Source organism: Chelonia mydas, chromosome 3 (genome assembly GCF_015237465.2).
Source record: "Chelonia mydas isolate rCheMyd1 chromosome 3, rCheMyd1.pri.v2, whole genome shotgun sequence".
NCBI lineage: Eukaryota > Metazoa > Chordata > Testudines > Cheloniidae > Chelonia > Chelonia mydas.
Genome location: NC_057851.1, coordinates 28,105,515 through 28,127,366, shown reverse-complemented (window position 1 = coordinate 28,127,366; position 21,852 = coordinate 28,105,515). Strand labels below are relative to the sequence as shown.

General features: G+C 42.0%; 1 long non-coding RNA gene across 1 annotated transcript; it reads right to left on the bottom strand.

Moving 5' to 3' along the window:
- Positions 1-459: 459 nt before the first annotated feature.
- LOC122464925 lies at positions 460-18,538 on the bottom strand. The gene is made up of 3 exons (XR_006289366.1): positions 18,406-18,538; positions 13,686-13,741; positions 460-557 (listed from the first exon to the last, which is right to left on the bottom strand). It is a non-coding gene; the product is annotated as an uncharacterized LOC122464925 (long non-coding RNA).
- Positions 18,539-21,852: the final 3,314 nt, after the last annotated feature.

Here is a 21,852-nt window from a genome sequence, read left to right as displayed (position 1 = left end):
AGCTTTTGCGCTTACACAGAGCTCTTTGTAAGGTCGGCTCTGTGTAAGCTCAAAAGCATGTCTCTCTCTCTAACAGAAGTTGGTCCAATAAGATATTACCTCACCCAACTTGTCTCTCTACAGTCACCCACAGTTAAGGCCTCTCCTGTGGCCTTACCAAGCTAAGCAGAGGTGGGATCTCCTGCAGCTGCCTGTAAATATCTGTTGACCCTGTGTGATAGGCTGCCTGGGGCTTCCCTCACCATCTTCTGAGAAACAGTGTTCACCCATGCAGGGAGCATCAGCCATAAACAATACAGTCATGTCAAGGTACCAATTAAAAGAAAAAACTTGTCCCTTACCTTGCTTTAGTTGCTTGTGGAAGAGTGAACTCCCTGTTGGAGTGCCCCCTTTCTGCTGGGTGGGCATAGCAGCTGTCCTCTCACAGCTGGATATGGTGTAGCAGGCTCTCCTCATTTAGTGCCCCCAGTTGACTGCTGCTCTGGACCTGCAGTGATCTCGCTCTGTGACCTGGTGTGCCTGGGGCAGCCCTCGCTGAAAATGACAGTCAGGGCAGGCTGCAAAAGGAGAGCACATTCTCCCAAAACTGGTGGCTTACCTGAAGTTAGACTCTCCAACCAGTCACAAACTGTACTTTTGATCTCCCACACTGATTATCAAGGAATTAAATAAAGAAATCACACCGCCCCCTTATTACATTCCAGTCTCTGGCTCCCAATCAGCACCTAGGTCCAGTCTAGTGAGCGGTTATTTAAAAAACTCTGCTCACTATACAAAATGTTCTTCTGACCCCCAAGGTCCAGCCAATTGCCAGGTCAATATTAGGTATTTACCCAAAATACCATGCTGCCAGCCAATTCTTTAGTGTCTAAAACTAAAGGTTTATTATAAAGAAAAAAGATAGAACAAGAAGAGAGTTGTTAAATGATAAAGCACCCAGATACATACAGAGATTTCAAAGTCCATATATAAGGTTCTTAGCAGTATAGGTGAGTCTGCTGGCTTGAAAGTCCCTTTGGAACACATCCACAGCTTGGATGGATCATTCAGTCCTTTGGAGTAACTTTTCTACAAACTGAAGCTCTGAACAGAGGTAAGAAGCAGGAATGAAGACAAAATGGAGATGATGCAGCTTCCTTTTATATTCTTTTCCCATGTGGCTTGTACTTTCTGTGTCCCCAAACACAAGCTTTAGAGCACATGGCATGGAAAAGCCTCAGAGTTCTGTCCATAAGCATACCACATGCCTTCATGACTCAAAGTGTATCCCCTAATTCCTTTCAATTAGTTCATTGTACAGCTGATGACCCTTGATGGGCCATTGAACAGGTTAGGCAGTGCTGATGCCAATCCGTCTGGGGGTGTCACCCAGAAACACAGTACAGGTTTGGAAACACAGATATACCACACATATCTAACTGTATAAGGTGATACAAACATATAAACAAGATCACACTTGGCAAATCATAATCTTTTTACAGATACCTCACATGGCATATCTGGTCAGATTCCTTGCAATTTTATAATATTGGTACCAAAAATATCATAAAGTGTCCCACATATGCCATACAACATCACACCCTCTTCTCTTGACTTAGCCCTCCAGCCAGCTCATGCTGAAGTCCACTCCTTTGGGGGTAACAGAAAGTCTAACAAATAGGGTCCCAATTCTTACAAAAGGTCTTCGGCCCTGACTCTGGGCCCCATAGTCCTCCCACCCAGCTGAGGACTCCCAGTCATCCTTATCTCCTTCCCTAGAAGTTTTTAAGGTCAGGTTTGACAAAGCCCTGGCTGGGATGATTTAGTCGGGGATCGGTCCTGCTTTGAGCAGGGGGTTGGACTAGATGACCTCTTGAGGTCCCTTCCAACCCTGATATTCTATGGTTCTATGATCCCCTTGTCAGGGGTTTACCACACAATGGCTGGTTGGGAATCCCAGGCCCACTCACTACACTAAATTCCAGTTTAAGGACCCTATAACCAGCAGCCCAAATCGGTTCAGTCAGACTCCTTGTTGCTGCCTCCCTGGACGACTTCTTACCACAGCCTGTCAGCTGGCCTCTCCCACAACCAGGGCCGTCCTTACCCATATGCAAGGTATGCAGCTGCGTAGGGCACCAGGAAATTTGGGGCACCACATTTCCTGGTGCCCTGTGCAGCTGCGTGCTGCTCCAGCCCCTGCTCCGCCCCTTCCCGCCCCCCCCCCCACTCCCAAGGACTGCAGCAGGGCTGGGCCTGCACTCACCAGTGGCGGGAAGTGCAGCAACCCGGCCCCAGCCGCGCCACCCGTGAGTGCTGGGGGGTGGTTCCCCTCTCCCCCCGAATCCAGCCCTCCCCCCCCCCCCCGGGGAGGCCTGGGGCCAGCCCCCCTGCTCCCTCCCCCAGATGCCTGGGGGCCCACCCCACCCCCCACAGGGGAGCTGCATAATGCCCTAGAATTGCTAGGGACGGCCCTGCCCACAACCTCTTTAAATTCACCCTTATCTCAGGGCCAGGACCCACGGGGCTCTCCCCTGGAACCACCCCAACAAAATCCCAAAACAAAAGTACAAATATAAATTCACTTCTGTCCTCCTGGGGCTCTCAGTTCCTCAGGGGAATGCATCACTGTCCCTGGAAGTCCAGATTCTGCCCTGTTATCAGGGCTCACTACCAGAGCCTGTTCCACGCTGGTGGCTGCTTTGTTTATCGCCTGGCCTCCTGCCAGACTTTGCTACTTAGGAGAGGATCCCAGGGCCAGCTCTCTATCCGGGTTCCTCCTTGACCCTCCCAGACTCTCCACTTGCCCTCATCATAGAGTGACTACAGAGTTTTTTCCTACATCCCCCTTCTGCTCCAGACTTCCTCTCTCTAACCACCCAGCTCCTCTCCCAGCTGGGACTCATCTTGGATTAGGGCTGACCCACCCTTCGGGTGCAGCCAGGTGGGTTAGCCTCAGGTCCACATTAACCCTTTCACTATCCATGTAGGTAGACACCCCTTCACACTATTCTATGGGAATGTGTAGCTAAAGCATAAGCAGGATGCAATATGAATGAAGGAAACAACTAACTTTCCTCTTTCCCTTATCCTTGCTGGCCAGAATAACTTCTTCCCTTCCAATGGAAATAGGCTTCTAGGGAACTGCATAGCAAAAGCAGGGACAGGATCAGTATTACCTTTAAGTAAGGCCTAAGTAAGTATCCACCCTTTATAGTGACAGAGCAACACTTGCATGAAGGTGGTGCTGTATAATCATGAGCTTGCTTTGTTTTCTATCTGTCACATAGTTTTCAATCCACATGACAGTATTCATATTCAAGCCAATTTGAATCAAATGTTTTAGAGAGACTGTCAAATGTTTTACTAACATCTAAATTATGAATATTGTATCTACCACTTCTTTCATCCACTAATGTTGTTCGTGTCAAAAACAATTACACTTGTCTAGCACAATATCTTTTGATAAGTCCAAACTACTTACTGTTATCTTCTGGGGGGGAAAAAATTACTTGCACCTTTCTTCCATTGCTTTCCTAATGCTAGAACTTCGAAGTTACACTTCTAAGGCAGTAACTGGCAGGACAGCTCTCCTTTCCAATTTTGAAGACCAGTAGTATATTTGCTCTTCTTTAATCATATCTTACTGGTTATTTTCCTATGACTTCCAAAAATATATGTCAGTGTTACAGTAGGTTTATTTGCTATTTCCCTCAATACTAGCTGGACCTACTGATTAGTAGATGAACACCGTTTTCCATTTATCTCCTTTGTTATCCATACAATAAAAAAAAAATTACATTTCAGCTCTTTTGGGAACGTTACAACCAGACCTCTCAACTGAGCAAATTCTAAATGTGAGGGGCAGTGTGTGACTGTGTATGCATGAGCTGCCCTCTTGTGGCCAGGATACCTCTGCTCTGCTCTTTATTCTCCATCTTCCAGGCTGTTTTACACAGACTCTACACACTTGCTTGTCCAATTGCCATCCTTACAGGGATCTGGGTTTATTCAGCCAATAGCTCAAAAGTAAAGCTCAGAGTCTCAAAAATCTGTTCCAAGGGATGGCTCAAACCTCAGGGCCTGGGAGAGCGAAAGGGTTCCTTTGTCTAGTCCTTTTCCTTTTTTATGAGTTCCTAGAGGGTAATACACCTGGGGTTTAGCATGCAGTTGTCCTGCTGAGAGCTTACTCCTCTGCAGACTTCCCAGAATCAGCTCCCTCAAAACCTCCTTTAGCTCTTTTATCAAGAACCAGCTGCTTGCAGTTCTCTCCCTATGCCAGGTGTCTCTGGTTAGTTCATTTAGCTTGTTAGCTCCCTCACAAAGATCCAAAATGAGAGACACACAAATAAATATTCATGCAGGAAACTTAACATTCTGTGGAATTCCTTCCTTCAGTATAAACAATTATTTGTAGAGCCTCGGTTTCACGATTCTTTATCTCTGATGTAAACAATTGTGAATAACAAAAGTGAGGAGACCCAAAATGTGTGTGGAAAAGAGTTCACTTTGGGACTAAAATGAGGGATGTCCCTCAAGACGAGGGACAACTGAGATGTATGGTTACAACTTTTACTGTGGGGTTGCTACTGGCTGTGCCTCCAGAACAGGATGTGCTGTTGCTAAGAAAGTGGTTTCTGTAGCAGACATAATCACATAAACACTTTCTGATTCTCTTTCCCTCACCTAGGTGATCTTTACAGGAGCTGAAGAAGTCTGGATAGAAGCAGCCCAAAATCTGATTTAGTTGTTTTTGTCTCAGATGGAATGTGAGCAAACCCCACATTAAAGGATCTGTGAGCTCAGGCATTCTTGAACTTCAAGACACTATGGGTACATAACAACCAGAAAAACAACTCATTATTTTGCAGCCATGAGCCCTTCTGATCATTCATACTAAGCTATAGTAATACTAGAAAAAAGTAACATTTTCATCACATTGAATGTGCAAAATTCCCATTAACAAGAGGAGCGTGAATTCCAGAATATTATTGACCTATTAGTTTTAACTGGTTTTAAAAAACAAACCATTTACAGGTTGCAAGTGGAAAGCAACTAATATAGTAAATTGCTAAAGAAAAGCTACAGATACCTGGGCAAAAACAGCAGGCCAAGCAGGGCTCAAAATCAGTTATGCCAAAACAAATATCCTTGAAACCCAGACATGAAGCAGTAACATCATATTAGATGGCAAAAACATCAAGAAAGTAGAAAAGTTCATTTATCTGGGCAGCACCAACAAATTCCTGGAGAAAGAAGTGACCTCAAGGAAATATCATTAAACAATGTGTGAACATCAGAGATACACAGCACCACAACAAAACTAAGAATTTTCAACTCAAACATAAATCTCAGTGCTAACATGCATCTGTGAGAGCTGGTGATCCATTAATGTGTTAGATAGAAAACTATACACCTTGGAATATAAAAACCTATGAAATATTTTAGGCATCAGATAGAGACTGTCACTAGTGAAGAGATCCAAGAAATTACCAACCAGTGGCTCTTCTCCACTAGAATCAGAAGGAAGCACTGGACATATTTGGGGCATGTACTTTGGATGCCAACACACAGACTCCCACGTGAAGCTGTCAAGTGGAAACCAACTGGTGTGAGGAAAGAGGGCACCCAAGAGAAACCTTAAAAAGGGTCCTTTGCAGGTAGGTAGGGCAGAACAGTTGATCTCAACACTGTGGAGCAGTTTGAAACAGCAGCTATCCCATTCAATTACATCATATAATGGCAAACAACTAAATAATGACAAATGTTATAAATGCTTGTATACAGATGCTAGAAGTCTAAATACTAAGATGGGTGAACTTGAGTGCCTGGTCTTATATGAGGATATTGACATACTAGGCATCACAGAAACTTGGTAGAATAATGCTAACCAACGGAATACGGTAATACCAGAGTACAAAATATATAGGAATGACAGAGTAGATTGTGCTGGTGAGGGGGTGGCACTATATGTGAAAGAAGCCATAGAGTCAAATATAGCAGAAATCTTAAAGGGATCAAACTGTACCAGAGAATCTCTATGGATAGAAACTCCATGCTTGAATAATAAGAGGATAGCAGTGGTGGCAGTGATTGTGAAATGCTTAGGTAAATTAGAGAGGCTACAAAAATAGAAAACGCAGTAACAATGGGGGATTTCAACTAACCCCATATTGACTGGGTACATGTCCCCTCAGGAGAGGATGCAGAGATAAAGTTTCTACACATCATTAATGAGTGCTTCTTGGAGCAGCTAGTCCTGGAACCCACAAGGGGAGAGGCAATTCTTGATTTAGCCCTAAGTGGAGCACAAGGTCTGATCTGAGAGGTTAATATAGCTGAACCGTTCAGTAATAGCAAACATAATGTAACTAAATTTAACATCCTTGGGATGGGGGTGGAGGGGAAGATACCAAAGAAACCCCCCACAATAGCATTTAACTTCAAAAGGGGGGAACCTAAATAAAAATGAGTAAATTAGTTAAAAGGAAATTAAAGAGAACTGTCACAAGAATAAAATGACTGCAACCCACATGGAAGCTGTTTAATAACACCATAGCAGAGGCTCAAACTAAATGTATACACTAAATTAAATAAAAAAAAGTAAAAGACCCAAAAAATGCCATCATGGCTAAACAACATAATAAAAGAGGCAGTTAGAGGCAAAAATGCATCCTTTAAAAATTGGAAGTAAAATCCTACTGAGGAAAATAGAAGTATAAATTCTGGCAAGTCAAGTGTAAATGCACAATTATGCAAGCCAAAAAACAATTTGAAGAGCAACTAGCAAAAGACACAAAAATGATCAGCAAAAACTTTTTTTAAGTACCTCAGAAGCAGGAAGCCTGCCAAACAGTCAGTAGGGACACTGGATGATCAAGATGCTAAAGAAACACTCAAGAAAGACAAGGCCATTGTGGAGAAGCTAAGTAAATTCTTTGCACTGATCTTCACTGCAGAGGATGTGAGGGGGACTCTCACACCTGAGCCATTGTTTTTAAATCAGACTAATCTGAGGAATAGTTCTAGAGTGAGGGATCAGTAGAGGAGGTTTTGGAACAAACTGATAAATTAAACAGTAATAAGTCACCAGGACCAGATGGTATTCACCCAAGAGTTCTGAAGAAACTCAAATATGAAATTACAGAACTACAAACTGTAGTCACTGTACCAGATAAGGGTAGCTAATGTAATGCCGAAAAAAGGTTCCAGCGGTAATCCTGGCAATTATAGGCCAGTAAGCCTAATTTCAGTACCAGGCAAATTGGTTGAAACTATAGTAAAGAACAGAAATCCCAGACACATAGATGAACATTATATGATGGAGAAGAGTCAATATGGCTTTTGTAAAGGGAAATCATGCCTCACCTATCTGTTAGAATTCTCTGAGGGTGTCAACAAGCATGCAGACAGAGTGATCCAGTGAATATAATGTACTGAGACTTTCAGAAAGCCTTTGAAAATGTCCCACACCAAAAGCTCTTAAGCAAAACAAGCAGTCATGGGATAAGAGGAAAGGACTTCCCATGGATCAGTACCTGATTAAAAGATAGGAAACAAAGGGTAGGAATAAATGGTTGGCTTTCACAATGGAGACCTCTGCTGTTCATCATATTCATAAATGATCTGGAAAAGGCTGTGAACAGTGAGGTGTCAAAATTTGAATACAAAATTATTCAAGAAAGTTAATTCCAAAGCTGACTGTAAAGAGTTACAAAGCAATCTTACAAAATTGGGTGACCAGGCAAGAAAATTAAAGACAAGGTGGGTGAGGTAATATCTTTTATTGGACCAACTTCTGTTGGTGAGAGAGAGAGAGAAGCTTTCAAGCTTACACAGAGCTCTTCTTCAGGTCAGCTCTCTGTAAGTTCAAAAGCTGTCTCTCTCACAAACTCTCTCCATTAAAGTAATTTGTTCCGTATGGCTGATGTCAGGTGTGCAGTCCAGAATAACAGAGTGATATCTTGCTGACTTCAGATCTGTCACAATCTTCTGTTTGACTTTTGTTGCCAGTAACTGTATGATCTCATTTTGAATTTTTTTTCCCAAGGTAGTGGGTGTTGACTCTTCTTAGATGCTCCTGGAGTACAGCATCAAACTCAGCCATCAGCTCCACAATTTTAAGGAAGTTTCCATTGTTTGGCACATACAGTTGATCTGAAGTGCCACGCAGTGTTAGGTTTTGGGTAGCAAGCATTCTCACAATGGCAATGAGCCTTTTCAGAACATTTTGCTAGTAAAGAGACTCTGAAGCAATCTTCTCTTGATGCTGATCATCTATGGTAGCCTTTAACCTTCGTCTCATCTCAAGCTCTTTCCGCCTATGGAATGCTCTTTGGTGATTTGCTGCCTTCTCATGGAATGCCAGATTTCTTGTCAGATTTTTCCAGTCCTTTGTTCTTGTAGAACCCAATGGGTCAGGAACATTAGACTGGAAGAGTTTGCAACAAAAACAGTATGCAGCATTCTGGGTTTTTGAGTACATAAGCCATGGCCTCTCCACTTTGTCACCATTGGGGATTTCATGCCAGTAACGTGTTGGATGGAAACTTCTATTTTCATTCTTTGGGGAACATGAAGTTTTTCACTTGCTGTGGCCCATGCAGTACAAGGAAGTCCCTCAGGCTACTGCTCAAGTAGGTCCACAGTCCTGGATCATCTAAACTGAAGGAACTAAACTCAGCAGCAGCTGTTTCTTGTGCCTCCACCACACTCTTCTCTGATCTACACTTTTCTTCAGGAATGTGCATGGTTACATCCATTGGAGATGGAGATATGGATGCTGCAGTAGCTGCCAGGTCACCTGCACTCTGACTAACTGCAAGATCAGGCATCTCCTCAACACTCACATCCTCACTGGGGCCGGACGGCTCACCGTGAACATTTGTGTCTATGTATCTCAGGAGAGCTCCTTCCTCCTTAGATAAAAAAGCTTCCTTTGCTCTCTTTCTTTTTCTGAATGCTGCCCCAGAGGGGCATTTTCTTCTTTCACTCATGACTGCTGTTCTGTGCCAGCTATAGTGGCTCTCAACACTCAGTTGAAGGGGACAAATAAGCAGGCTGGTAGCAGAGCCTGAGTGAGGGAAGATATCAGTGTCTTAAGGGCCTAACTGGCTCCTACTACTTCAGTTGACTGCCTATTCTCCTCCTCAAGTGGGTTCAGGGCAGCAGCAGGAAACAGGAAGCTCCCTGAGAAGCTGGTGTTAATCAGTACAGGCTCCGGGAGGTGCTAGAGAGGTACATAAGAGGCTCCTCCTCCTCTCTCTCCCTGCAGCTCCTGCTGCTTTCTGTTATTCCCTCTCACCTTTTCTCCTGCCTGCCTGTTATGTCTCTCGTGCCCTCCTTCCTCCAGCACAGCACTCCACCATCTCTGTGCATCTAGAGCAGAGACAATACATATGCACCAGCAGCAGACACAATTTTCTACACTCTGGGTCCTAGTGGCACCCCTCCACAGTCTGGCACCTGAGGGCGGCCACCTCAGTTCGCCTCCTGGTAAGGCCAGCCCTGAAGACAGTGTAAACCTAGACCATCCCTGACTGTGTTTAAGAACATAAGAACGGCCACATTGGGTCAGACCAGTGTTCCATCTAGCTCAGCGTCTTGTCCTCTGACAGTGGCCAGAGCTCGATGCTTCGGTGGGAATGACCAGAACAGGGCAATTAATGAGTGATCCATCCCCGCCTCAGGTGCCAAAACATTGTGGCCTGGCCCTGTCTGTCTTGCCTCAGTGCAGGAGGCTGGACTAAATGACCTCTCAAGTCAAGGTCTGCTTTGGCATAATTTTAAAGCCTGACCCAAACCCAACTAGACCACAGCCAATCTGAGCAGGTTGCTTTCTTTTCCTACCTGACCTGACTCCAACCCTTTAGTTGGGTCCCGCTGGGTTTGGGTCCTGTTGCAAGGATCCGCTCTCAAGGTCCCTCCCAGCCCTACATTTCTATGATTCTATGCGGGAGTTACACCGACATAGAACTCTTTACAGAAATTAATATTAATGGAAGTTCCAAACCTAATCTACCCTGCACAAAAATTTAAAAAGCCCTAATGTTTCACACTTCAGCCCTGAGTATATCAAAATTCTAGTAGGCTGTTGTAGTTCATGAAAGTTCCCCAACTAGAATTCCACGCTTTAGAGAGGGGCCAAGCTGCAGATTTTGGTTCTAGATTTCAAATTGCACTAAATTTGAGGCGTTTGGATCCAGGGATTAAGTTCACGCCCATCTCCACTATTAATAACTGAAAATTGCACAGTGTTCTTTCCAGACAGGGTGGATGTGTTGTGTCACTTACAGACAACTCATAAAAAAAGGCATTACCATTTAAACACTGGCATTGAGTTTATTTTCAACATATCTTTGTGAAAATCCTATTCGTTTTACTAAAACTATTAGTTTAAGTTTATTGGTTTAGAAAATCCCTCATAACATAAATAAATATGTTTTCTACAAGGTCTGTGGTCAATAGATACTTATTTGAACTGTAAACAGAAGCTAAGGGTTGCTATGGTGTGTTCTTTTGCTCAAAGGCTATTTAGTTCATTGAGCAAACAACAATATCTACAGTGGAGTTCATAAAACACAGAGCATAGGAGTAAAACAACTGTCCTCAGCATGGCTCTGCAAAGTCCTTATTTCAAGAAAACCAGTGTGATATCACAAGATCAACAGCGAAGGTACGTACAAGCAGGAAGTCAGATTGATCAGTTTCATTGTAGGAGGGGTTACTTTAACCTATATTTTGTGATATCAAGATATAAAGCAGCTCTCAAAGTTTGTTTGTTTTTGTGTTTTTTACCAGCTCAAACACCAAAAGTTATAGGCTGCCTTTAGTTAAAATATACATTCTAAATAAATATTTACCATATATTAGGCTAAAGGGACATTTAAGAGATTCCAGCAGGAATGTGGGCTGCTCCAGAATGGGAGTACAGAGTGCCCAAGGACATGATGCAGCTTTATTTATTTATACCACTCCCCCTACACTTAAACATGCCTCTCAGCATTTGATGCAAATGGTATATGGCAGTTGAGATTACTATTAGCTTTGAGTTCAGTTCAGTCTGAAAACTTCACACACAGTGGTCCCACAAGCTGAACGTTTAGCTGAGTCAAGCAAGGTTTCAGGTTTCAAAATTAAACTTTTTCACAAGAATATTCAATCCTATTAAGTATGGAGTTGCTGATGCATCTCTAAAATGAATCCATCTATTAGGTCTGGTCTACACCTAAAAATTAGATCAACCTGGCTATGTTGCTCAGGGCTATGATAAATTTCATGCCTTGAGCACCATAGGTAGGTTGACCTATGCTCTAGTATAGACACGACTAAGTCAATGGAAGAACTCTCTTCTCGTGGAGATGGATCAACTACATTGACAGAAAAACCCCTTCCACGACTGTAAGAAGCGTCTCTACCCTACGGCGCTACAGCGGCAGAGCTGCAGTGCCATAGCCGTGCCGCTGTAGCAGCTATGGTGTAGACATGGTCTTAATTAGAAGAGAACGTAATAACTTAGAGTTTTTAAACTGTGTCTATGCTGTATCTACAAGTATACAAAAGCTGCTGCTATTTACTTACACTAACTAACTGATCAGAGAGTACATGTTTTACTAAAATCAGAAATACAGTAAGTATAGGTAAAAGCTTCCATATGAATTCTGTTTACAATTTTACTTTTAGTCTCAAATGTCCAGCTTTTCTGAATAGTCCTAAAAGGGTGTTAGAAGGAAAGGTTGATGCTTTTAAAAAATTAATAAGGAAGCCAATTTTAATGGGAAATAGTGGTTTGGCTCACATGGGAGTAATTAACTATAATAGGAGTTACACTTGTAATAAGTCAGGCAAAGAATTGAATATTTCACCCCTCATTAGTAAAAGAAGGTAATATGTGAAGCAGGAGTTCTGTTCATTTATTATTAGTAATAGAACATAATGACATATCAGTTCATTGAGTGGCCATTACTCCAAGACAGAGATGGGATGGGTCTGAAGGGGTACCTTTTACTGATCAGTTGCATCATCTCTTATATATGTAATAAATTATTCTTGGAAATAAACAAAAACTTAAGAACTTCTGAAATAGGAATGTGGAAAGACATTAGTAAGAAAATTATTTTTAAAACCAAACTGTAGATTATTAGAACTTAAAATATTAAATCTAATTTCTTTTTTGCCATTTCTAGTTCATTTACTTTTTAATCTCTCTCATCTTGGACAATGGATATAGACTAGTTGCTTCCTCTTCTATATCTAGTCAGTCAAACTCATTTTCAGGTTATACACCTAGGTGGTGAAAATACTGCAGGAAAATGTTTATTTTAATGGTTTCGTTTCCATGGGGTTTTTTTTAATTGTGGGAATTTGTCTTATGTTTTGTAAAATCTTGTTTATAAAACCCTAAATTTTGGACCAAAGCTGATGATATTCCCTAAGAACTATAGTATATTATAAACAGAATAATCTATATTACTAATCAAAAGAGAAATAGAGCAAATTATTCTATTGATCTAACTCATCTACTGATTTCTGCTGTATGTTTTTAAATGTTAAATCATCTAACTAACAACTTGTATCTGATCAGGTTATTGTCTTAACTGTCTCTGTGTACAGTTAGAGTAGGCTCAGATGTGCTTGTGTCTTTACTGAATGTGCCACAAACAGAACATCATCTCTTAGTGAATTATGACTAAAAAGCAAAGCAAGTAAAGAAATCTCAGAGACCTAATTCCATATGTCTCCATGCATGGATCAGCGTAATGTTCCCCAGATGACCACAAGCAGCTTTAATATAAATTAATATTCTGGTACCATTGTCCTTATGTAGAACAAATGGAGTTGGAATAAAGAGGTGCGATGTGCATGAGATGGAGATTCATGATGCCAAAGGCAGATGTATGCACTCAGAAACCATGTCCCTTTACTCCTAAAAATCTAACTTGGAATGCCTTCCATGGCTGCAACCAGAGAAGGCCTGCAAAGCAGCATCTCTTTGAGACTGAAGAGGAGCAAGAATTTCCATCCCATTGTTCCCTTATGAGACCCAGCTTTTGAGTCATGCAAATGGATTTAGCGCTTGTCTTCACGTACAGCACTTCAGCGCATCTGGTGAAGACACTCTATGCCAATGGGAGAGAGCTCTCCCGTCGGCATAATAGAACCACCTCCACAAGAGGCAGGAGAAGCTATGTTGACTAGAGAAGCTCTCCCAACGACATAGCTCTGTCCACACCAGCACTTATGTCGGTGTACCTTATGTCACTCAGTGGGGTGGTTTATTTACACCCCGGAGCAACATAAGTTCTCCGAACATAAGTTGTAGTGTAGACCTAGCCTTCATCTGAATCAGATTTTAGCCCCAGAACTGTGCATAGAACACAGTATATGGTACGAGTCTAAAAAAAATATTCTTGTGTGTTGTAAATAATGTATATAGTACATCTCCTAACTGAAGCTCTGATACTGCAAACACTTATGTATCTGCTTAATTTTTCATGAGCCACTGAAGTCAATGCAAGATCAAAGCCTAAAATATTAAAATCCCCAAAGTATTTTGTCGCCTCATTATGTCAGGCCAGTGACCTAGTCTTCAAAGTTGCTGAGCCTTGACTCTAAAGGAAGCAGAGGGTGATTGGCCCAGTTAAGGGAGCACAATAAACCATGGCAAAACCACAAACAAAAACTTTCTCATCTCAAGCAAAACTTACCCCAGTCTTAGCAGGTCCTTAAAACATTAATGTCGCCGTGTGTAATCTGTCCATTTCTGTAGAACAGCAAAATTACAATGTCAATGAAGAAATTTAATAAGACACTGACAAACACATTAACACCCTTCCACAGCAGATGAATTCTGTTAATTTAATCAAATGCTCATTCCCTTGAATTAACACTCCTCCTTTTTGAGATATAACAGGAAAATGGAATCCTGACAATTCAACAGAGGCAAATCAAGGCCTAATTTTTAAACAGGCTTGAGAGAATTAGATTTTTTTTTTAAAATCAGTAAATGTAATACATTTAATCAGTAAACGTCAATTTCACTGTACACACGCAAACCAATGAAAAACAATATTTCCATCAATAAAAATCTAAATGTACAGATGCAAAGAAAGAAAAATGCTGTTTGAGAACTTCCTTGCATTGGATTTACTTTGTATATTTTTGTTAGGGACTTATTCCTTCACCCACTTACTTCCCTGGTCCTTCTCGCATGAACAGAGAGCAACAATACCTGAAGTCCAAAGGTGCAAACAATTCGATGTTTATTGGGGTGAACTTCCAGCAAGCATGATTCCAGTTTCCTTCCTTAGCGTCCCCCTTCCCAGCTCTGACACCACAGAGCCTTACCTGTGTCCCCATTCCCATTCCCCCCTTAGCAAAACATGATTCCAATTTCCCCACCCCCATTCCCATTTCCCCCCCTTACTTCCTGATTGAATCTGCTTAGCTATACCTTAACCAATCATTTTACTGAAATTTAACTAACCAATCCTAACATATCGTAACATGATTATTTAACCAATTATATCCCACCACCTTAATTAGTTTATTAAGTATTCATATTATTAGTTATTAATATTAATTAGTTTATTAATTATACAGCAGACAGAAACAATCACAGAACCAGACAGAGATTATACAGAAAAACAATAGGGAAACGGAGACTACAATGATAGAACAACACAGAAATGAGGATTTCACAACTACATCTATAAAGACATAAGGGTTTCCCAGCTGTGTCTATTGATAAGTGAGTTCTTGCCAGACAGGATACTATCAAACCAAATTTCCTTTTACATTTTCTAGGCACTTCCCTTTCTCTGGAGGTGATAGGCACCATCAGGACAGGATTGTATTCCTAACAGCCCAATAGCACCTTATTTCAATGTGACTAGTTTGGAATTTGAGGATGTGACCGTTCGCTTCCCAGCTTATGGCTGCCTCTGCGCTTAGCTAAAGGCATTAGCCAAAGAACAGGGCCTCAGACTGTCACAGTAAGAGAAGGCCCTTACACCGGCAGACAGTGATTTGGATTCTTTCTTTTACACCTCTATAACTAGCTAAGTGATAAGAATACACCTAAATTCTTAGAGTATAGGCCTTTACAGACAGGCCTGAATATCTATATCCTAACACTCCACCCCTTTTTTTCTTTTTCTTTTGGGATCCTCCTGCCCAGGTATCCCTGGAAAAGCATAGGACATATGGTGACATTTCCTGATAGGGCCAGGCATCAAGGTGGAATGCGTCGTTGCTCCATCTGTCCCACTGCCCCTTGTGCAGTATAGTGCCCTGCACCTTCTCTCATACGGGCATACCACACCTATTCCAATTAGGGTTCCAGACTTCCCATTACAGTGGGCCTGAGAAGGTTGGGTCCGGTTTGTTTAGTACACTGTAGGGTTTGGAGGGCTTATTACATTACTTATAGATTATCCCCATATGCAACGTAACACAAGTACTGTTAACAATACAAAATCCACAGCAACACCGAGTCCTGACGACTGCAGTATGGTCCAACATCCGAGCCACCACCAAAACACTGCCTCTCCTCCTTCAACAGGGTCATGATCTTATGTGTCCAGTTGCTGGCAGTTGCAACAAGCTGCCGCTGCAGGTTTTGCATGCTTTTGTCCATATCATAAGTCCATTGAATGTTCACAAAGAAATGGGATATTGTCCAAACCAGCTTAACCACTTGGTATGGAATCAGGCAGTATGCCCTGGTTTGATTATTCACACCAATAAGATTCACAGATCCATTTGTGCACCAATGTCCAGATAGCAGCATGTAGATGGGTGCAGTTTGGTTATGGGCTGGTGTAATTGTGCCCCCAGTAATACATACAGTCCCAGCAAAACACCTTATACACAGTACACCCAATTGTCCACCCCTTGCATAGGCCATTGATCCTGCTCCTCCATAGTCATAGGAGAGGGGCACATCCAAACATCTTCTATTGATTTACACCATTTCACGCACCCCTCCATTGATTCCCAGTGAGCTCCTCCCCTTCTCATTATTCCCATAGAGCTTGTGGGGACCACCTTAGTTGCCGTTCCATTTCCAGGTACCATGATAGCTATTACACAGGTGCTGGCCTCCTAGCTGAGCATTTTGCATTCCCATATACATCTCCCACCCCGCAAGGTTAGCCTTTTGAAGCCATCCCCCACCCACTTCATGTTTCTGTTCACTAAAACACAACAATGCTAGCAAGATGACAAACACCACAGACAAACAACACAAAACATAGATCCATGGTATTTTGGGTTATTTTTCCACTGGCGCCAGCTTGCTTGTAGAGTATCTGAAAAACAAAAGAAACAATTTCCACCACCCCCTACTGGGGACAAATTATTGCCTAATAATAATACCACTTCATTTTACAAATTTCTTTGCTATTTGCAGGAAAAACAGAAGAGTTACCTCCAGGCTGTCCTTATTTTGTTCTATAGTCAGGCTAGTGAATTACCCCACTCACTGGTCATTTATGAAATTCATGAGGTGGTGTACCTCAGTTTCCCTCTTGTACAACAGACCAAGTTTGCAATAGTTTCTCTGCTGTACCAAGCATTAAGTTTATTCTCAGATAATAGCTGAGACAGCTTTAGATTTTAGCACTGTACACACACACACACAACCCTTGAGGTTAACCTGTTCCCCTTATTTTTAAGCTTGACTTGTTTTTTCTTTTTTCACCTTCCTTTCCTGGAGGGCCATAATCTGAGTCTTCTAGTAGCTTGTTTGCTGACCAGATGTATTCATTATCTGCAGCTCCTTTGTGCCCATCAGCTAGGTAATTTGCATTTACACAGAAGCTTTCTAGCATGCTTTTGGATCCAAAGCTATTAGCAGCTCAGAGACTGTCTTAAAAGGGACACATTCCACTTCCACTAGAGTTCTGATTACTTTCCACTTTCATCTCCTGCTCCAGATCACACAAAGATCTGAAAAAGAAAGAACAACCTCTTGTGGCTCCTTTTGGAACCCTAATAGGATTTTAATTAAGTACCTTGTTTTGTTTTCATTTCCTTTTTTTTTTACCCCTTCTCCAATATACACTGCACACGTCCTGGGAAAATGCACATTCCTTCCATAGTTTAACCTCCATAACATTAGCCATATTAATTTTACACAAGGTGTAACCGTCTCCCCCGTGCTCACAGAGTTTTTATGCACACCCACCAAAGCAACAATCTGATCCCTCAGAGCCATTCCAAGGCTTAGTGTTCCCATCATTCCTCCGCTTTTCCTTTTATTTTTCCTATGCACACATACAAAATTCTCTTTTGCCTAACATCCCTTGCACTGTGATTACTGTTTTACACATTTGTACCTTGATTACACTCCCATCTTATACAACTAGACACAACCAGGGGCAGCCAAGTTAAGTTCCAGTAGAAACTCCTTACATTCCTTTAGTGATTTTGATTACATTACCCAATAGTCAGATAATTTTGATCAGATTATCTCTCTGCCTGCTGCCTGCAGCAGTCCCTTATAGACCATTTCTGTGGGAAAAGGGCCCATTTTCCTTCAGAATAGCTGTAAAGGCTTCTGGGGACAGAAGCATAGTGGTGGTAGTAGCCACTCTACCCGACCCCCTTGGATAATTTAATTACCAAGCTTCCATCCAATGTGACTGCACAGAGTTGCACATACAGTTACATTTATAATAACTGGGTTTTATCATTAAACAAAAACTTCCTTCTTGTAACACCACAACTGTTACTCTTTTAACATCTTCACAACAGTTACCTTTTATCATTTCCACAACTCCCAAATGTTTACTTTCCTCCAAACCCTGTATTATCAATTTTTGCAAAAGCTATTTGTAACTTTTCACTCACTTCTTTAAATCACTTACTCCTACATTTAGTTCTTTAAGGTAGTGCAATTTGTCTGTAACAACTTAGCCACCAAGTACAATTATTGCCACACAGCTGCCTTAACCTGTGCTGTCTTTAGCCTCTAAGGTGCCACAAGTACTCCTTTTCTTTTTGTCTTTACCTTGAGACTGTTCAAAGAGGCAGTAAAACATTTGTCTCCATGGATGCCCATGGATCTTTTACTCCAAAAATTCGAGTGGAATACAGCAGACCTCCGTCATGCTTTGTCCAAAATAACCAAAAACATTTCACATAAGTATCCAAAGTACCCTCCATTAAAACTTCAGAAAAACAAAAGTGTGGAAAGGCAGGGGGAGAGGAGGGGGAAGAGGTGGAAAGAAACCAATTAAGCCTGTCAGGTCAGTTTAAAGTATAGGCTACCAGCAGCAAATTAAGTAAACCGAGAAAAAGAAGGAAAAGAAGAAAAGGACATAGTTAGCTCTGAGCCAAGAGTAGGCTCCCTGGGTTGAAACAGTTGGGAACCCTTATCCCCAGGTTCTCATTCTAGCTCTGGGAGAAGAGTGGGGTTATTACCTGCTCCTGAAAACCCTGGCATTTTGCACTTTGAAACCTTTTCTTTTTTCTTTTTCTTCTTCCTTTCTTTCTCTCCACTCCCCCAGGACCAAGTCCCAGCTCCAGTCTCTAAAGGTAGTCTGTTAACTCTGCTTTTGACTTTAAACCCTGTTGTGCCAAATCATCTTTAACCACCCCTAGCTAATTTACAACCCTTCAGCAGCCCTTGCTGAAGCAGCACCAAACTTGAAAGATTACTGGAAGCTTCCCATAATGCTGCCCTTCAAACCTCTCACCAGTGGAGTGAAGTGCCTTCTTTCCCTGGAAGGCATTCAGTCCCAGTGGGCAGGGACCTTTTTCCACTACCCGTATACCAAAGGAGGGTGGGCTCCTCAGCCACCCCCCATCCCTCTGGGTCCCCTAACACTTCCTCCATTTCCTTTTTAATCTCATCCCAGGTTGACCCCTGCACCTGGTATAAGCCCTTGTTTTTCCTTATCCATTTATCAAAAAAATCCTTTACCCTGGCTTGCCAGAACCTGCAACTACCATCACGAGAGTTTGCGATACCCCCTCCAAGCAGCTGCGCGGACTGTTGGGGAGCGGGACTTACAGGCTGCCACTCACCTATCTGATGCGGTTCATCCAAGTCACCGGCACCAAGATGTTAGGGGCTTATTCCTTCACCCACTTACTTCCCTGGTCCTTCTCACATGAACAGAGCAACAATACCCGAAGTCCAAAGGTGCAAACAATTCGATGTTTATTGGGGTGAACTTCCAGCAAGCATGATTCCAGTTTCCTTCCTTAGTGTCCCCCTTCCCAGCTCTGACATCACAGAGCCTTACCTGTGTCCCTGTTCCCATTCCCGCCCCAGCTTAGCAAAACATGATTCCAATTTCTCCACCCCCATTCCCTGTTCCCATCCCCCCCTTACTTCCTGACTGACTGCAGACTATATAGTAAAACTTGAGTTCTGCTTAGCTATACCTTAACCAATCATTTTCCTGAAATTTAACTAACCAATCCTAACATATTGTAACATGTGATGTTTTGACATGTGATGTTGACAATTTGTGGTTTAACTATTAGAAAGCTTTAACTTTTTGAATCTCAGTGTCCACTGACATTAAATAATTGTCTGATCCTGCCTATTGTTTCCTGCAACTGTGAAATTTAAATAGATAAAAATTAGGGCTGTGGATTAAATACAGTTAACTCACGTGATTAACTCAAAAAAATTAATCGCAATTAAAAAAATTAATCACGATTAATCGCACTGTTAAACAATCGACTACCAATGGAAATTTATTAAATATTTTTGGATGTTTTTCTACATTTTCAGATATATTGATTTAAATTACAACACAGAATACAAAAAGTGTACAGTGCTCACTTTATATTATTTTTTTTTACAAATATTTGCACTGTAAAAATGATACAAGAAATAGTATTTTTCAATTCACCTCATACAAGTACTGTAGTGTAATCTCTTTATTGTGAAAGTACAACTTACAAATGTAGATTTTTTTTTACATAACTGCTCTCAAAAACAAAACAATGTAAAACTTTAGAGCCTACAAGTCCACGCAGTGCTACTTCTTATTCAGCCAATCTCTAAGACAAACAAGTTTGTTTACATTTATGGGAGATAATGCTGACCACTTCTTATTTACAGTATCACCTGAACATCCCAACCTATGTGAACAAAATAACACAAACAACTGCATCCTGGTTTTTTGCTTGTGGCCCATCAGACCCAGTTCTCTAAAAATTTGGCCCCAGAGTCACGTTTGGTGAGGTGAAATGTGAAACCACCATGTAGAGGAGGGGAAAATGAGGGGAAAGTGGGTTCTAGGCCATTAGTATTTAGATGATTTAAACAGTCTGTCAGCAGTTGTAGCGCAATTGTTCAAATTATGGCATACACACTGGGTATGTCCGCACTTTGAGCTGGGGTTGTGATTCCCAGCTCCAGGAGACATACCTGCACTAGCTCTGAGAGACCTAGGGTGCTAAAAATAGAGTATACCCACAGCAGCATGAGTAGCAGGATGAACTGGCCACTCCCAAGTAAGTACTCTCTGAGATGCTACATAAGTACTTGGGGCAATTAGCCCCTCCTGTTGCTTGCGCTGTCCCAGTTACACTCTATTTTTAGTGTGCTGGCTTAATCAGAACTAGCATGGGTATGTCTCCTTGAGCTGGGAATCCCACCCCTCCAGCTCCAGGTGCAGATAGACTATTGCAGCTTACGGCCTCTCCCTTCTGACATATAGAGGCATAGGAACTGTCCTACCAGAAAAGACTAGTGGTCCATCTAGTCCAGTAGCTTGTATCTGACAGTGGTCAATGTCAGATATTCAGAAGAAGGTGTAAAATCCCGCTAATGCACCTACCTAATGGGGCAATATTGCCCCATCTAGTGATCAGCTGATGAGAGCCTGTGTACTTTTACCTTAGTAATGCAACTGCATTATTATTCCTATAACAACTGCCTACTGCTATTTTAGCAGCTTATTAAACTGGCCTCAGCATTCCGGAGAGTCCATTCACATCTGACCTGAGCATTCTAAGACAGAGGCCTCCTGAACCCAGAGCCTCCTTGCCTGGCAGCTGGAGTACTGCCCATCACTGTAGACAAGCTTTAATTCAGTGTCCTCAGTAAAATTATAAAAAGATCTTTACAAAGCCATCTGTCACAAGCAGAGTCCAGTTTGATCCATTTTAAATGCTAACAAATGCTGCTGATCCAATTTTGTTGGACTGCTGCTGCCACATGTCTTGGGATTCATGAGGGCCTCAGCTGTTTTTCTTTCATTTTTGTATTGCTGCCCAAGTATTGGCATGTGTAATGTTGCAAGATTAAGCTAAAAATAGAAAGTTCAAAAGACATGAAGGAAGATTTTACACTGTTTTGACTGCTGCTTTCTTTGGGGAACAAAAAATGCCAGCTCCACAGCAAAGAACAAAACAAGAACAAAGACACCAAACAACCCTAAGAGATAAAGGACAGAACTGAACTTTAGAATGTACAGGTGATCTCGGAATAGAAGAAATAATAGGCCGAAGAGGCTTTCAAAGCACAGGCTGTTACCTGCTTTCCAGATCTCAGACAAACATGGCCCAGTTTGCGAGGGGGGGTGTTTTGGCCTTGGTTTTAACCAGTTAAACACTTCCTGCTCACACAGTATGCCTGGCCAATGTGGATCTGATCAAACCACTTTAAAATGAGGGCTGTGCTAGGTCCCTACCTAGTTTGGAAAGTGGATTACAACCATCAGTTTTAAATGATTTTGTCAGTTCATCGGAATAGCCAAACTGAATCAGACCGAGGCCCATCTAGTCTAGTATCTTGTCACCCGCAGCAGCAAGTACCAGAGGTTCGGAGAAAGGTGCAAGAAACCCAGCAGTTATGGGATCACCTGTCTTGAGTGAAAGTTTCCCCCTAATCCCCAATAGTTTGAG